This window comes from Podarcis pityusensis (genome assembly GCF_964106645.2).
Source record: "Podarcis pityusensis genome assembly, chromosome: 4".
NCBI classification, from domain to species: domain Eukaryota; kingdom Metazoa; phylum Chordata; class Lepidosauria; order Squamata; family Lacertidae; genus Podarcis; species Podarcis pityusensis.
The window spans coordinates 24,501,925-24,516,437 of record NC_138027.1 but is presented as its reverse complement, the minus strand read 5'-3'; the positions used below and the strand labels follow the sequence as shown (position 1 = coordinate 24,516,437).

At 44.4% G+C, this 14,513-nt stretch overlaps 1 protein-coding gene and 1 long non-coding RNA gene across 2 annotated transcripts in view; both read right to left on the bottom strand.

Moving 5' to 3' along the window:
- The window catches only part of SGCG (sarcoglycan gamma), a 29,926-nt gene extending 25,970 nt beyond the window's left edge, over positions 1-3,956 (bottom strand). Inside the window, exons 1-2 of the mRNA XM_081004189.1 lie at positions 3,705-3,956; positions 1,824-1,941 (exon numbers count right to left, since the gene is read on the bottom strand). The gene's annotated coding sequence lies outside the window, so the exon portion shown is untranslated. The remainder of the gene's footprint in view (positions 1-1,823; positions 1,942-3,704) is intronic.
- LOC308476583 overlaps positions 1-14,513 on the bottom strand; it is a 141,388-nt gene that overhangs the window by 76,687 nt on the left and 50,188 nt on the right. The gene's annotated exons all lie outside the window — the stretch shown is intronic.

Genomic DNA, 14,513 nt, shown 5'->3' with positions numbered 1-14,513 from the left:
GTGGTTAAACTTAACATATATACGGTACTTAAAATATTATTGGAAGTGAGAGCTGGACCATAAAGAAGGCTGATCGCCGAAGAATTGATGCTTTTGAATTAAGGTGTTGGAGGAGACTCTTGAGAGTCCCATGGACTGCAAGAAGATCAAACCTATCCATTCTTAAGGAAATTAGCCCTGAGTACTCACTGGAAGGACAGATCGTGAAGCTGAGGCGCCAATACTTTGGCCGCCTCATGAGAAGAGAAGACTCCCTGGAAAAGACCCTGATGTTGGGAAAGATGGAGGGCACAAGGAGAAGGGGATGGCAGAGGACGAGATGGTTGGACAGTGTTCTCGAAGCTACCAGCATGAGTTTGACCAAACTGCGGGAGGCAGTGGAAGACAGGAGTGCCTGGCGTGCTCTGGTCCATGGGGTCACGAAGAGTCGGACACGACTAAACGACTAAACAACAACAAAATATTATTGCATTTTACAGAAGTGGTGTACCATGTAGGGGATTCATAAATAGTCCCCGCTACACACCAGCTGGGGTGAAGTCCTCTGGCACATTATAGAAAGCTGTGCCCACCTGCAATTGGCCCCTTAGCATCCAGATTTCCTTAGCAGAAGCAGCACTGGCAGCCTAACCTAGAGAGAGAGTGAAATGACAGGGAGGTGCGGCTCTGAAGCAGACACATCCCACCCACCCCCACACCCGTGTAGTTTAAATAATCTGATTAAAATAAAAGGTGGCAGAAGTGAAATATTAGGTTAATATAAGTACAACAGATATAAAGTCTGAGGTTGGTTGGTTTTTTTAATTAGCTGAATGTTTTGCCCCTTGAGCTACAGTGACCTCTACTGGATTAAAACTTTGAATCACATGGAATGATTCTATTGTCACTGGGCATAGTTCTAAATCCAACTGTTCTATGATAACGTTCAATGAAACCACCATTAAGAGCATTGGAAGCTGCAGTCCTATACCTACTTACCTGGGAGTAAGCACCACTGAACTCAATAAGGCTAACTTCTGAATAGGCACACTGTGAATCCCATTGATTTGAACAGAAGACTTAATTTTACAACCATATTTCCTTAGATGATTTCATCAAGTGCTCACAAAAAATGGATATGAAAGATAAATTAATAAGAATGCACCAGTTTGCTGTTGCTGATTAAAACTGCCTTTCATTGAGTGTTTCAGGCCTTTAATATGACAATGCAGATACGTGCTGTAGAATAGCCAGCTTTTTCTGATACAATTAAATGTTTCATTATAGATTGCTAAAAATATGAGGATAATTGCTCCCCTGCAATTCAGGTAACAATGGGGTGATTATACATTGTTACGAAGCATTGAAAAATGCAACAGTAAGTTTAGGAAAAAAGGAATTTCTGGGTAATTCCTGTTTTTGTTTTGAATGGCCTGAGGTTATATTCTGGCTAAATATCACCTACGAATAGAAACCATGCCAGTTTGTGCCACCTACCTAAGGTAGATAATCTTTAAATTACTATTTGAAGCGTGTTCAGTAGAAGACTTTGTGGCAAAAATAAATTAAGTTTAGGACACATGCTAATTCCATGATTGTCTGAATGCAGATGTGAGTTCAATAGGACCCCACATTATTTTCTGGCATGGCTTGACTATTTTAGGCTAGTTTTACCAAGGCAATTCTATCTCCCTACCATGATCTCTTTGCTCATGGTATGCGACCTGATATTCAGCCCTACGCATAAGGCATAGGCAACGTGAGTTTGAAAACATGATTTAGAAAGAAGTGATGGATATGAGACAAGGCATTTTTGAATGCAAGATATTTGCAGCTGAATATACCTAGCCTGTCCAAGAAAACGCTAGAGCTGGAATTAAATCGTAATCTGTGAGCATTGTGGATGGGTGAACAGTTCACATCTTGAACCAGGCAAACAAATATTTGATTGAAGACTCAGCCCTAAAAAGATGAAAGAGATGCTTATTAGGATATGTAAAGTAGTTCACTCAAAGCAACACCACAGAAATATATCCAGATCACCTGATAGGATCAAATCTTTATGACATGCTTGCATAGCAATAAATCTTAACATTCTAATATATGAGAGCTGTGAGAATATGAAAATGGAATGTTCAGATGCTTATAAAAGTAGTGCTTAAAAACAGCATCCCCTAAATTCAAAAATTCTGCAAGAGCTCTTTGCCACTGCCTCAGAACAGACATACCAGTGCTGATTTCAGCTACTGCCCCAACGACATTTGATTCCGTCTTGCTCTGGCAGTATGGGTGAGTTCCCACATGTCATTACTCAAAGGCTGCAACGTCCAGTGATTACTTCTAACCATTACATTCATGATTCAAATACCATGGGCACAAATTTCATTTTACCCAACTCTGTTGGGCAAAATGGACGACACTTAAAAAAACAACAGCAGCAAAGAAAATTACTAAATTCACTAAAATGCATGTTATAGAACACCCAAATCATATTCAGTTGATGAGTCAAGGGAAACAAGGTGCATGCATGTAACAAATGGCAGAATGTGTGTTGTGGGAATCAGCTTGTGTTTTTGTTGCTGGGTGCAACAAATACGAGGATGGGGGCCACACAATACTTGCGCCAAGTGATCTGCTAAACTCAAGAAGCTCATCTGTCAAATTATTTCAATCAACGGAATCAGGCATTCAGATTCTGTGTCTCCTCATATTCCGGACATGGTGTAGAAACACTGCACACTTCAGGCATGATTGCTTCCAAAGGAAAGATGAATGTTTAGATTCTAAGCCAGGGGGGGGGGAATGATAATTCTGTAGTGATTAGTGTGAATGGTCAAGGGATATTGGGAAGTGGAGTGGGGAGAACTCGACGTACAGTGGTACCTTGGGTTGCATACGCTTCAGGTTACATACGCTTCAGGTTACAGACTCCGCTAACCTAGAAATAGTGCTTCAGGTTAAGAACTTTGCTTCAGGATGAGAACAGAAATCGTGCAGCGGCGGCGCAGTGGCAGCAGGAGGCCCCATTAGCTAAAGTGGTGCTTCAGGTTAAGAACAGTTTCAAGTTAAGAACGGACCTCCAGAATGAATTAAGTACTTAACCCGAGGTACCACTGTATAGTATGCCCAAGGAGCATCATCTGAATGTTTAGAAATAGTCCATATACCTCAACATGAAGGATAAAATAGGAAGGTGGGGAAAGTAAAATATAATAAGCTCCCCAGAAGAAGGGTGGGATAATATATATATATATATATATATAATAAACAGGGGCAAAACTAGGCTTTATTTCACTCAGGTCAAAGAGCCAGTTTGACATTTGTGCACACACGCAAACAGAGGTTGGAAGCCTCAATGGCGCCCCCTCTGGAAGCTTCACATGGGGCATAAAACACAGCTAGCCCCCCACCCGCGTAGCTATGGCTCTGTAATATAAAACAAGCCATCTGTGGGACTGCTGAATAACGAGGGACAGCTGTGTATGCAGCTGAGATGCGTGCGTGTGTGTGAAGGGTTGAAAGAGAGGGAGGGTGCAGAAAAGGCAAGGCACCGTCAGGATGCATGCAACACGCGTGCGGTGCAACCCTATAAACACGTTTACTCAGAAGTAGGCGTCCTCTTAACCCAGGGGGGCTTACTCTCTCGTATTCCGTGCTTCGGACTGCCCTGTTATAAGGAGAGCGAAATGTGCCTCGGGGTCACAAGAAGTGGAGGGTGTTGTTACCTGCCGCTCCTCCTGAAGCCGTCCTGCGAAGAGTCCCTTCATTCCTTCTCTGCGAGGCTGGCACGAGGGCGACCCGGGGACACCAGCCTCCTTCTTTTATTTATCCCGTCTCCCCGTCGGAAGCGGCGCCTTCCCAAAACGCGCGCCAAAAAACAACAACACGGCAACCCCACAGGCAGCGTCTCTTCCGCCAGCCGCGGCGCCTTCCCGCCACTTCGGAGCAGGGCCAGGCGACCGGGCAGACACGCAGCGTCCCTCGCGCGGCGGCTGGGAGACCGAGCTGGCGGCTGCTCGCCTCCCGGCTGCGCCCCGGCGCGCGCGCCTCTGCTTTTCAGGAGAGCGAACCCCGCGCAGCCTCCGCCGGCCTGTGGGGGCGCCGAGGAGGAGCGCGCGCATTTGCTCGCTCCCTCACCGCCGGTTCCATAAGCCGAAGGGGAGTTGGGGGTGGGGTGGGAGGAGAAGGGTCCTATTCTTTGGTCGCAGAGCTGTAAAACCCAAGTTTCAATAAACTTAACCTGTGTTGATAACGAGGGTGGGCTTTTAACCAGGAGGGGTGTGTTTGTGGGTGTGTGTAATGGATATTACAATACACGGTGATAAGTCAACTAAGCCCTAATGGGCACAGACACATTAAAATTAATCGATGCAAGTTTGTTTTATTATTAAAAAAGAGGTTTATATACTGCAGCACTATCAGAGTGGTTCAGAGCAATTGTACAGTTAAAACACACACACACACACACACACACACACACACACACAGAGAGACACTTAAAAGCGTTTAAATCAGAACTAATCAGCTAACTATTAGGGAACGAAATAAACAACAAAGACCAGCTAACTGTTATGGAAAGATGGACTGCATAAGCCTGATGAAATACAGTGGTACCTCGGGTTACATACGCTTCAGGTTACAGACGCTTCAGGTTACAGACCCCGCTAACCCAGAAATAGTGCTTCAGGTTAAGAACTTTGCTTCAGGATGAGAACAGAAATCGTGCTCCGGCGGCGCAGCGGCAGCAGGAGGCCCCATTCGCTAAAGTGGTCTTCAGGTTAAGAACAGTTTCAGGTTAAGAACGGACCTCCGGAACGAATTAAGTACTTAACACGAGGTACCACTGTAGAAACCTTTTCAGCAGGTGTTTTAAAACTTGAAACTTCATCCATTGATTTCAGTTGGTCCACCTGAGGATGATTAACAATGGACACACAATAGGTATATTAACGTGCTAAGAGGAAGGCACGCTTGGCAAATCCACACTGTGATCAACTCCCACCAGGAAACCAATGTCCCCACTGTGGAAGGACGCGTGGATCCAGAATTGGCCTCCACAGTTACTTATGGCCTCATTGTTAAAACCTTGTTTATGGAAGACAATCTTACTTGGCTACGAGTGATCGCCAAAGAAGAAGAAGAAAGAAAGTTTAATATATACATATATGTAATAAGCAATGCTTCACGTTTGTAAAATGCATACACCTATGACACATATTATAACAAATATATGATAAGAAACACTTTGCATATGTGAAATACATACAAAACCTGCAGGGCTACAAGAGGGTACGTCTGTTGTTGCCATACCAGGATTTCCAGAAGAATGCAACTGAAAATTGCACTCAAAGTGTTCATGATATTTTAAAAATCTCCAATAGACCTTTGTGGGAGACCATCATCCGAGGTAAAGAGTAAACAGAAAATATTTGGATAACCTGCTCTTTGTTTATCGTCTACTGTTGATATAAACTGTATAACCCATGAAACCAATAAGATTTGGGTTCCAAGTTGTCTGAGTACCAAGGCATTTGAGAACCAAGGTACCACTGTATTGGGAGTTTGAACCCACTGTTTTCTAAACAGAATCTGTGACCTGATATGTAGCTTTGCATGATTTAGATATGGACAAGAGTAAGTATTAGAAATGTTTCAATCAGCGCTTTCCCCTTATTCCTATTACGTATGTAATTGAAATCAATAGGATGCATGAATCTGCACTGCTGATTATATACAGTGGTACCTCGGGTTACATGTGCTTCAGGTTACATACGCTTCAGGTTACAGACCCCGCTAACCCAGAAATAGTGCTTCAGGTTAAGAACTTTGCTTCAGGATGAGAACAGAAATCGTGCTCCGGCGGCGCGGCTGCAGCAGGAGGCCCCATTAACTAAAGTGGTGCTTCAGGTTAAGAACAGTTTCAGGTTAAGAACGGACCTCCGGAATGAATTAAGTACTTAACCCGAGGTACCACTGTACATCATAGTGTTATAAGTTTGGGTGGGGGTTAGGCTGAATGATGCCTGAGCATGGGCGTAGCCAAGGGAGGGGCAGCTGCCTTCCCCTAAATAAAATTCAATAAAAATACATAGCAAACTGAGGTTCTTCCCCTCCCCCCAACAAAAATCCTGGCTATGTCCATGTGCCTGAGTCCTTTCTAATTCCTGGATCCAGCAAAGGTTAAAATCTAATGGAGGATCCCATTGAGTTTGGATGGGGGTTAGGCTGAATGATGCCCAAGTCCTTTCTAATTCTTGGATCCAGCAAGAGCTAAAACCAAATGGATCATTCCACTGTTTAATGGCCCCTGATTATGGGTCCTTAGTGTAAGAAAGGAAGTGGCACTGTGCTCCCTCTCTCACCTGGATGGTAGTGAGAAGGACAATAGCCACAGAGTGTGTGTTTGGGCTGGGCTAGAAGCAAGAAGCAGCCAGCAACCTGAGCGTAAGTGGCATGCTTGATTTCTGCTTGAATCCAAAGCTGGGTCTATGGGAGAAGCAATACCTTCTGGGGTGTTAATGCTGCGAGCCCCTCCATCTTAGGCTCAGGTTGTATGTTGTTGTTTAGTCGTTTAGTCGTGTCCGACTCTTCGTGACCCCATGGACCAGAGCACGCCAGGCCCTCCTGTCTTCCACTGCCTCCCGCAGTTTGGTCAGACTCGTGTTTGTAGCTTCAAGAACAGTGTCCAACCATCTCGTCCTCTGTCGTCCCCTTCTTCTTGTGCCCTTCATCTTTCCCAACATCAGGGTCTTTTCCAGGGAGTCTTCTCTTCTCATGAGGTGGCCAAAGTATTGGAGCTGTCCTTCCAGTGAGCACTCAGGGCTGATTTCCTTAAGAATGGATACGTTTGATCTTCTTGCAGTCCATGGGACTCTCAAGAGTCTCCTCCAGCACCATAATTCAAAAGCATCAATTCTTTGGCAATCAGCCTTCTTTATAGTCCAGCTCTCACTTCCATACATCACTACTGGGAAAACCATGGCTTTATGTCTGTAAATAAACCATATATCCTAAAGACACCACAGTCACCACTGTCTCTCATTCTGAGGAAACTGAACCCTGGGTAACCCCCGGAACCTTGCGCTGCTCAGGGGATTGGGGTGGCATGCAACCATATTGTCCCAGATTTAAGCTTCAGTTCAGCTTGTTGCATGTACTTTCAGACCATGCCCAGGGGCTAGTCATCAATACACTTTTAAGATATAAATCCTGGAGAAAGATCAATGTGTAAATGAGTAGTCAATGCTTTCTGCCCTGATCTCCTAACTGTATTTCAAACCTCCCTGAGTTTCTAGTGATTGCCTGTTTTTCTTCTAGATGCTATTATATATATTTTTTCTTTTTAAAAATCAAATTACTTTCTAAATGAGTTGTGGGCATTGATTTGTAAATCCTCACATCTTTTTTTCTTGAAAAAAGAAGAAGTTCATTATTTCACCTTCACTGGAGATTTTTATACAGTACTGTTTTGCACAGATTTCCAAATGCTAATGGATATTTTCACTGCTGGTTTCTTCAGCACCCTGAGGTGTAAGTCAGCAACTTTTGCTGTCTAAAAATCATTGCAGTTGGTCAAATAGTTTCAATCTGCGTTTTTCCTGTCAAAACTTGACTCCTTTCTCTCCAGTTGTCCTGGCTAGTATTTTCATGAAGCTTAGATGCAAGTCCCTTCTCTAATGCCTGAATATATCACCGTATATGCTATTCAGCTGAAGAACTGTGAGCTAAATTCTGTTATCTGCAAAATAAATTAGTATTTCACAGGGGAAACCAGCAGAAAGGAACAGGAATACAAAAAATGCAGATTTTTTTGCCTTGATATAAATGATCCATGATTGGGCACAATAGCTTCAATTTTGATTTCAGGCAATATTAAAGTTTCTCTTGAGTGCTCCCTTGCAGGGCTTCTGCTTCACTCGATTATGATTCATGGACGCTAATGGATTTGCCTATCATCTCTCCTCAAATATCTAGCCAATATGAACACAGAATTCAGTATTAGCCAAATAGTTGCATTCCTCTGTTTTGCAGACTGCGTTTCTCAATATAGAGGTCCTTCAGACATCCTTTTTTATTGTGCATGCATGATAATTTGTGCTCATGATGCTATTGGGGTGGTCATAAGCAAACCCCACTTTTAATACTGTTTGCACCCGCAAAGGTTTTGGGGCAGCCCTACTGCTTCATGTCCAATCAGTGCACATCCCATAACTTCCTGATGGAATCCCACGACTTTCTACACCACAACTGTTCTGGTCTTTTTTTCTTTCTTTTGTCTCACTTTTCTTGTGCTATACCCCTCCAGATGGCAATAACTTGGGGAAGCATTGGAGAATAAAGCAGAATAAATCCACCACTAATCCACCATTACTGTGCATTCTACTAGGTCTTGACAATAATGTAGCCCAGGGGTCAACAAACGTTTTCAGCAGGGGGCCGGTCCACTGTCCCTCAGACCTTGTGGGGGGCCGGACTATATTTTTTTTTGGGGGGGGGGATGAATGAATTCCTATGCCCCACAAATAATCCAGAGATGCATTTTAAACAAAGGCACACATTCTACTCATGTAAAAACACGCTGATTCCTGGACCGGATTTAGAAGGCGATTGGGCCAGATGCGTCCCCCGGGCCTTAGTTTGCCTACCCATGAGCTAGAGGCAGCTTCTCCATCCCTTGTAGCATGTGGAAGGATTTAGGTTGGGGCAGAGGAGCCATGTCCATTGTAGAAGCCCTGACCATGCCTGTGGGTGGGGCTGTGGGTGCAGTTCAACTTCTGGTGGGGGTTAGGCAATTGGTAACCAGTGTGAAGCCCCAAATGGGGCATTTTTAAAAATTGTGTTTTTTAAAATATTTTTTTAATTAGGAATTTCAACAAAACATTTTATCAAAATACATATCATCCTTAATTCCCCCCTATTTCCCCCCTCCCCAAAATGTAACCCCCTCCCCCCCCTCAGACTTCCCTCAGCTCCTCTCTCTGGTTTATCAACAAATGTTATTCTCTGCATGTTACAAAATTGTACAGATCCTTAATTTATCTAACTAGCTGTTATCAATAAAAAGTTTATTCAAAACCTGCCAAGAAGTCCAGTTCATTTTGTCCAAATGGGGCATTTTGGGGACAGGGCAGACACAGCCTTGGATCCACCAGATTAAAAACCACTCCATTTCCCTTAGAGGCATTTTACCCTGGAGCACTGGTTACAAAAAGAAATAAACGCTCCTCCCCTATCATGGCTGGTGCAAGACATCAGGGCTTTGGAAGTAGTCGCTCATCCATCGCTTCCCTACCCATCCTGCTTTGCAGGGGTGCCAACCTGAATAAAATACCACGAGGCCCAGATAAGCCTTGCCCTGCCTAATTGATCACATGACGTGGTACACGCACACCATTTGAATGGCAAAGCCCATCAAATTTAGGGGATGTGTGTTGAAGATTCCTTGGCCCCTAGGAGCTGGCTCCTCTGCTGCTTTGGGTTGCTCTGTATAAACCAGGAAGTACTAGAGTAGCTCTACTGTACTCAAAATGCAAGTCTTGCATTCCACACCAGAGCACCTGGGTGGCTGTGTTAAGATGAGCTTGAGACGCAGATGGGTTTGCCCTCTGCAAAGTGCCTCTTTGAACCATATTTGCATTAGACACTTGCATTACATATGGATTTGGCTAAACCGGTGCCTTGATTGCTGCTGCTACAGACACGGGAAGGTTGCTCAGAAAATTCAACAAGTAGCCTATAAAATCCCAGTATTTAAATAATTTAGTTCAATCAACGTTTATAGGTATTTCAGAAGCTCAATTTCCTCTTACTGTGATAATAGCTAAGCGAGTGAGGAATGGAAGGATTTGCATACTCTTGTTAGCACCTGTCAGACAGCAACCTGCTAAGCTATTAGCCCCAAACTGGCAAATCTAACTGAATCATAGCAATATTCTGACTTGCCATGTCATTACTATTGTCTTCAAAGGAATCTAGAGGGCATGTTTTCCGAAAGTTTGGGAGGCACTGTGGAATAGGCATGTCTTCTCTGTAGGGCATTCCTTGCAATATTCAATAGTTCATAGCACACACTGGAAAAAAACAACCTTATATCTTCACACAGCTGTAACTTCATATTGTTCCACTGGCCAAGACTGGCAGTGGAGTCTTATTACCTTAGTTTCCCTGTGGTGGCTCGTTAGCAATTAGATAGAGCCCAGAAGGCAGCCAGCACTTCTAAGGGGGAATTACCCAGGTCATAACTCCACTGCTCTCTTTCAATGCTAAGCCAAAAAGCCACTGAAAAAAGAAGCTATGGTTTGAGTGTTAGGGTACAGATGGTACCTCTGGTGGCGGACATGTCGGGCTTCTTCTGGGGTAGTTTGTCCACCTTTATCCCCACCTGCACTCAGCTCTCATCTGTGGCTCCTAGAAGCTGTCTGCATGCGACAGCAACCACACCCCAGGAAGCGGCTTTTGCTGGCTGGATAAACCAGCTGAGGGTAGCCGATGGGTCACAAACCCTCAGTGAGGCTCTGGTGACACCAACAGTGAGTTCAATGGCAGTTTCTTCACGTGCTGTAGAGGAAAGTGGGGTGCAGATGGGAAGGTAGCCCATCCAGGAGAAGGAAATACCCGATCCCAAACCTCTGCTGTCTTGTGGGACATCTTCGGGAGAAGAAACGGCTAAGGAGTAAATCCAGAGTGGCGTCCCTAAGACTATTATGGCACCTTGTCTGCCTTCTTTCAGCAACTCCTGAAGCCAGGCTGGTGCCAAACATATTGCTCTCCTTTCCTTTGGACCACCATCAGTGAGGCCAGGAGGGGCATATTGTCATCTGGGCAGCCCAGGACCTCCATACACACTACCGAGGTTTTGTCCCGGGAGAGGTCACTTTGGTGCTGCTAATGCAGCAAAAACAACAGAGTTTGACCCCCGAGGTGCACTTCATTGTCTCTCGAGGCAGACGGATGCCAACAAGCTCATCATAGCTGCAGAGTCAGTGCAGGCAGAACATGGTTAGGAAACAGGGATTTCCCCCCAGTGTTCTAGTACACATCCCCGCCCCTCCATCCTCCCTCGCCCAGGACATTTCGTATCTCCATTTGTTTGCTTCAACCAACCATGGTGTAGTGCAAGGGTGACTAATCTCTGGGTTCAAGGGTCTCATTCCCTATTAGCCAACCCTCTGGGAGCCACATACCAGCAGTGGTTGTGTTCAGCCACTCACAGGAATACAGCCCATACTCCCCCCCAACATTTCTCAGATGGATCTCACTCCCCTCCCCAACTAACCCCCCATTTTTGCCATCTCCCCCGCAAAACATTTCCTATCAGAAGAAAGGTGAGTGTCACCACCACTTAACCGAGGGTCCAAAGAACACACACCCTCCACCGTCCTGAGAAAACCCATTAATCCCAATTTTATTTTATTATTTGGTATATTTACAAAAAGGAAAACACACACCAATAACTAACTATCTATCATCTACCTACCTACCTACCGCCAACCTTCTGATTGGCAAGTCCAAGAGACCCACGTCCAAAGATGTATACACACCTAAGAAGTGTAATAGGTTTGAATCAAGGCTACTGCTAGCCCAGCTCTGCGGATCCTCCTGCTATTGAATTATACTCTGCAACTATTATGCCATGAAAGCTATGGAACCAATTTTAGGGCTGGAAAAATGTGGTGGCGACGATTATGCGGTGAAATGCGGCAACTGGTTTCTTTAAACACATTCACTATAAAACCAAAAATACAGTGCAGAAGATTACCTACACTTTCCCTCTTAGCTTCAACTCTCATCTGTCTTTGATGCTAGGATTGACACAGTATTGTGTCCAGTCATGCAGTCATTCGCTTAATAGCTTTCTCAGGAAAATACTTCATTAGTTGATTGACTGTGTAGCACAGTTGCTAGTAGATATCTCTCATAGATGCACTCCATTTCCTCCCCCCCCCACCAGAAGAACAAGGAAGCTGATACACATCATCTTACAGATTTATGACTCAAATTTGCACTGCATTGGGAAACAATCCATTATAATATAAAACAGCCAGCCCAGAATTTACAAAAAGAATGAACAGCCCTTTGCAAAGCTAAACGCATCCACGCAATCTTATGCATGCTGATGTCCAAGGAGACAAAAGTAAAATAAAACCCAGTTTTTAAGTGACAAAAATGTAGGTGACCCCAGTAGTAGAAGCAGGATTCTGCAGAACTAAACACAATTTAAGGAAAAGGCTCTTTCACAGTTTGACATCAGTTTCCTTATGATTGTAGGAGAGGGAGCAAGAGCAGAACAAGGTTGTGAGATAAATGACATTTCTTCCTTGACCTGAAATGTTGGTTCTTTTGAAAGTGAACAAAGATTTGTCAATAGGGAGAAAAAGAAAAGGAAACAGAACTGGTTAACAGGAATGCCACGGTGAGCAATGCAATCATTCTGAGCCAGGATTAGATGTTACGTTGGACACAGGTCTGCTATTGAAAACAGCAGCTGTGTGTCTCTTCTGCTTCCTTTAAGAGCGCTCAATGTGTCATCACATTCCCTGCTCCTGCCCCATTTCATTAGCCGCACTTGAGCAGCGGGCAGAGAAACCGACCCATGGGAGGAGGAGACCTGGGCTGCTGCTTTCAGAGGCAGCCAGGCATCAAATGCAGCATGCTGATCTGAGAATTTGGTGTGATATATTTGGAATCGTGGCTGGCTCCAGAGGGGGGCTAGGATGAACCTCTGCAGGAGTTCCACAGGCTCATCACCAATATTCTCTTTTGCACGGGGCACCTGTGAAGGTTGGAGACAAGTGTGAGAAGACAATCCTTGATCTGTGTGCTCTGTTTCCTCACCGACCAGCCCTGTTTATTAACTCCGTTTTCCTCCTCCTGGTAAACTGCAGTGGTGCCAGTGACAGGAGGTCAGGGAAGTGCCATTGCCCTGCCCAGCCAACAACTTCTGAATACATATTGAACAAGATCTTCCACCTCTCCTTGGCCACTTAAACGACCGTTTCTACAGATAAAGGTAAAGGGGCCCCTGACCATTAGGTCCAGTCGTGACCGACTCTGGGGTTGCGGCGCTCATCTCGCTTTATTGGCCGAGGGAGCCGGCGTACAGCTTCTGGGTCATGTGGCCAGCATGACTAAGCCGCTTCTGGTGAACCAGAGCAACGCACGGAAACACCGTTTACCTTACCTATTTATCTACTTGCACTTTGAAGTGCTTTCGAACTGCTAGGTTGGCAGGAGCAGGGACCGAGCAATGGGAGCTCACCCCGTCACGGGGATTCGAACCGCCGACCTTCTGATCGGCAAGTCCTAGGCTCTGTGGTTTAACCCACAGCGCCACCCGCATCCCTGTTTCTACAAATACTCTACCACATCTCCCATCTCAGTATTCTCTGGGCAGCCAAGCTCTCTGACCTTTCCACCACCTTGGCTTCCTGTGTGGATAGCTTCCTGGAGCCTGGAGAGCGAGAGGTGTCGGTGTGCACCGACGCCTCTCGCTCTCCAGGCTTCAGCGAAAGCCTGCATACGCCCCATAGGATGCACACACATTTCCCCTTCATTTTTGGAGGGCTAAAAGTGTGTCCTATACGGCGAAAAATACGGTATATATATATATATATCCCTACCCTGTTCACATTAACAATTTTATGTTACCCTTTCATAGTTAATGCAATAATCCTGCATCTGTTAATGGAGTTGTTCTTTAACTACCTTTGTAGCTTTCAGAGCTCTTTTGAAAATTAACTGAGACATATATAGTATAGCAACTGATGTAAAATGAATATGCAGAGGCATAAAAAAAGAGCTGTGGACCATTAAGTAGAGGGGGGGAAATCTGTATCCTTATGTGTGCATAAAGTAAAATAATAGAAGCCTATCTGCAGGCAAACGATAAAATAGAGATGCCTGGTTTGGATAGAACATTGTGTGTTTATATGGTTTATAACCATATAAAACAAGCAGAGAGTGAGTGAGTAAAATAAACTGTTTCACATAGCAAAGTGGAAAACAAGAGAATAATCACAGATTGTTAGGATACAAAATTGGGGGGATAAATTATATTAAATACACAGAGAGGCACATAAAGTCCCTCTTAAAAGCATTGTTCGAAATGACAGCATAGAGATTTCAGTGTACTGGAATGGGGAAATATTAGGGGGAAGGAAAACAATGGAACTCTCTGATGATTTTTGTGTGTGTTAAAATAAAGCAAGGAAACCCCCCATGCCCCCTGGGATTTGAGTGAGGAGAATGGAACTATATTAAAAGGCACTTTCTGTCTGCAGAAATTGGATCAATCACTGGAAAATATCTGGGTTCCAGTTTGTGCCTAGCCAGCCACAACATCTCACTGGGTGACCCTGGACCAGTCTCCATGTCTCTGTCTAAACATCAAGCTGCAAACATCAACTTGCTTTGAGGGTAAATGGTGGGATGCATAAATGTGATAAATAAAATGGTTTTGGATAGAAAGCCCAAGATGAAATGTTGAAATGACAACAATTTAAAACTAAATTTTACCTAATCATAGATGAACATGT